At 43.5% G+C, this 3,819-nt stretch overlaps 1 long non-coding RNA gene across 3 annotated transcripts; it reads left to right on the forward strand.

Moving 5' to 3' along the window:
• Positions 1-629: 629 nt before the first annotated feature.
• Positions 630-3,060, forward strand: LOC147050585 (uncharacterized). Of its 3 annotated transcripts, none has more exons than XR_015067235.1 (4): positions 630-745; positions 1,626-1,818; positions 2,078-2,202; positions 2,305-3,059. It is a non-coding gene; the product is annotated as an uncharacterized LOC147050585 (long non-coding RNA). The 3 variants fall into 3 exon arrangements; XR_015067236.1 differs by lacking the exon at positions 630-745 and adding an exon at positions 760-1,079 and having other exon boundaries at positions 2,305-3,060; XR_015067234.1 differs by lacking the exon at positions 630-745 and adding an exon at positions 760-1,379 and having other exon boundaries at positions 2,305-3,058.
• The last annotated feature ends 759 nt before the right edge of the window (positions 3,061-3,819 follow it).

A 3,819-nucleotide genomic window follows, 5' to 3' on the forward strand; every position in this document is an offset into this window, starting at 1 on the left:
CGAATGAGAGGGCTGACAAACTGGCAAAGGAGGCAGTGAAAAAAGAGCGGGTGGAGATCAACATAGCACTGTCTAAGTCTGAGGGAAAGAGTATCGTGTGGAGGGAAGTGATGCTGCAGTGGCAACAGAGGTGGGAGCAGGAGAGCAGAGGGAGGCACCTGTTCTCAGTGTGTAGTAGAGTGGCTGAGTCAGTTCATGAGTGTGGGAGAGGAGGGTGGAAAAGGAAGGATGAAGTCATTATTGCCAGACTGCGGATTGGTCATACTTTTCTTAACAGCACTCTCCACCTTCTGGGGAAGCACCGGGATGGGCTGTGCCCTGAGTGTCAGGAGGAGGAGACGGTGCAACATGCGCTGCTTTCCTGTAGGAAATATTATGGGCAAAGGGTTGTGTTGGTGGAGAAGCTGCGGACAGAAGGGCTTGAGGGAATATCAGTGAAAACCATTCTGGAAGTAGGGTCAAGTGGGAGGGGTAGGCGCTGGTTTTTTGAGTTTTTAAAAAGCACTGGTCTGGTGAGGAGAATTTAGAGTTGTAATGTGAGGAAAAAAAAAAAAAGAAAAAAAAAAAAGTAGGGGCGGCAATGCAACTAATAGGATGCAAGCTGCCGTTAAACCCCAACGAAGAAGAAGAAGAAGAAGTCTGTTCTTGCCGCTTCGTCTGCTTTGACACACGCCTGGCACCTGATTCCCGTTTGCTTGATCCGCTGTGTAATGGAGATGCCGCCACGACGCAAGCTCGCTGACCGGTTCGTCAGTCGCCTCGTGCACCTCCTTTGCTGGCATTCCAGCCTCCCTTTTCCTCTTTTTGCATTCCCTAAATAAACGGTCCGTGTTAGTGTTGGCTCGTGAGTGAACGATTCGTTCAAAAGAACAAATCTTTTCGGAACGAGAGTGAACAAATCAATTCCTAAAGTGATTCGTTCTTTTTCCAGTTCATATAACTTCAACCAGTAGGTGTCGGTAATGCCCATTGAAGCTTGTGCCACCTCGCCGTAAAGCAAAACGAAGAAGAAAATGACGTAACTTCCCGTTCACGAACGAGTCGTGAATTGCATTTCCCGTTCACCAACGAACAAATCTGTGAGTGAACGAATCAGTGAGTGAGTGAGTGAGTGATTGGCATTTCCAGTTCATCGCGAGAACGGATCAGTGAGGGAACGAATCCTGACTTTCCCGTTCGCGTAATATGAATTGCATCTTAACCAACAAGCTCAATGTATTTCTTTTCATCATATATGACCTTGTATTTTCTGTTTTATTGATCTGTGTCGGAGACATCAGGAAATGACACCCGTCAAAACTGAGCGATATGGCCACGCCCCCCTCCCTCACGGTCTTGCCTGGGGTCACAGCCAAGAACTGAGACTATGAAGAATAATTGTAAATAAATTACTAACAAATTAACAGGAATCAGTCAGCCCCAAAATGTTAAAAAGAAAGCTCTACTTATTCCACTTGCTGTATCATGTTTGTAACCAAGAGAAACAAGCACAATGCATTCTGAGGCTTTTCGAAATCTTGTTTGTAGGTTGTTAGATTAGATTTTAATCCCTAAAATTAAAAGATTAGGATTTGAAGTCCAATTTTGAAATTTTGCCAAAATGACATCCAGGGCTTGTCACGCAGATTCCACAGCCCACTCGTCCTACTACGCCAAGCTGCATCTCCGGCTGGACAGATTTAGCTACGGCTACATGAAAGAAGGCTCCTCACTGCTTGAGGTCCTGCAAGCGACCGTGACACGAAGGGCCGACCGACCATGACCCCACCTCTTTGGCATCCTCAATCTTACTCCACTACATGAGCGATGGTTTGGACAGTAAGTAAGAAGCCGATTTTATTTTGTTCACTTCATCTGTTTAGCGGCTAATGCTAATTGCTGCCTCGATAACTGCATTGGAAGGATTACTGTTAATGGGAGTTATGATAAGTGAAATGGTAAATGGCATTATATAGCGCTTTATCTACACCGTACAATGCCTCACACACACACATTCCTACGCCAACAAGGGCTGCTGCCATGCAAGACTCCGCCAGGTCAACTGGGAAAAAAATTAAGGTTTATTGTCTTGCTCAAGGAAACTTGGACATGGTCACCAGAGTTGAGGATCGATGCCATAACCTTAGAGTTGGGAGACAACGACTTTACCGAGGAACGCCGGCCCATCTAGGCTGACTGCCTGCCTATGGACTCTAACAAAAAGTTTGCATTGTTAAATATTTGAAAACTATGACCAATCTCCGCAAAATATGATCAATACAATATATTTGATTTTGTGTCAGTGACAATGTTTTTATCTCATAGGACCTCAAATTTATCCATCTATCCATCCGTCCTCTTTACCGTTTGTCCCCATGGGGGTTGCGGGTGTGCTGGTGCCTATCCCAGCAGTCATCAGGCAGTCGACGGGGGACACCCTGAACCAGTCACCAGCCAATCGCAGGGCACACGAGAGAAACAACCATCCGCACTCGCACTTATGGGCAATTTTGACTGCTCAACCAACCTACCACGCATGTTTTGGGGATGTGGGAGGAAACCGGATTGCCCGAAGAATACCCATGCAGGCACGGGGAGAGCCCAAATTTATATTCAATAAAATCAAAACTATTGTGCAGATTACGTTTAGGGGCAAATGCTTTTTCACAGCACTGTACCTCTGAAACAATGGTGTGTTTTTTATTTGATGGGAATTGATTTACCTGAAATAACTTTTTTTTTTTAACTTTCTACTGTATTGTATTTTCATTCGAAATCCGTGACATAGATATGCACATGCAGAATTGATTTGCTACTTTTCAAATCAAAATTATTCACTTTTTTATATCTACTCTAATCGTTCAACTTAAAGAAACTGCTGCTCCTTTGTGGCTCAGAATAAAGTTGTCAGTAAGGAAATTTATGTGATCAAAGAAATCTACAAGGCTAAAAACCTTTTTTTAATTGTGAAGGACTTTGAAGTAATGTCCAAGTACCATGTTTGAGGGGTAAAAGGTCCTTCCCTTAATTCCAAACAAAACACTTAAATGCATTTTCTGCATGATAAAACCTTATTCAATTTCCTAAACTGTGTATTTTTTAGATAGCCCTGACAGCATTCCCCTATATGCTCTTTGGCTTGAATTACCAAGAGTTGCACAAGCAGTCAAACAGACTCTCGCTCAACACATTTTCTTCAATTAGAAGCTGCAGTCAAGCACAAGAAGATAAAGCGCGCTGCCTTTTATGAACATTTATTGTTACACATTGTAATGACCATGCATGCTGACTCATGCTAATGACACTATAGATTAACTCTAGCGGGTACCCTTTGGGAGAATACAAAACTATTCCAGAGGTATTGATTTCTAGACTTGCTGCGAAATTGAACTGTCGGGCGTTCCATTGGGCCCTGATGTATTGATTACCACTGCTTAGTGGCCAGGAAAGAGTCTGGTTACCTGAAACAGCTCGGTCAAGGTTAAAGACTGGCAGTCCCTCTGTCTCCCCAAATGCTTATTGGGGTTTGAAAAAAAGAAATTTGCTCAACTTTGGGGGTCTGTGGAATGTGAGTAATACTGCACTGCATCAGAACCGAAACAGTATTGATGCAATGCACTTCTCTCACTCAGACCATTATTCCTGCTTTGTGATGTGAACCGACTTCTCCATTCAGCGGAAACCCTACAATGGACAGTGCCATCATTGACATTGAGCTTATGGCTTTGCCAGTGTGTACAGGTTAAAAGGGGGCATTGGTAGTGAAAAACGATTCTTTTTTAAGAATTATTCTATGAACAACATAAATGGTGTACAAGTCAATGAAAGGTCATTCGATGA

The sequence above is a fragment of the Syngnathus leptorhynchus genome, chromosome 9 (assembly GCF_054491065.1).
Source record: "Syngnathus leptorhynchus isolate UIUO chromosome 9, UIUO_Slep, whole genome shotgun sequence".
Lineage (NCBI taxonomy): Eukaryota > Metazoa > Chordata > Actinopteri > Syngnathiformes > Syngnathidae > Syngnathus > Syngnathus leptorhynchus.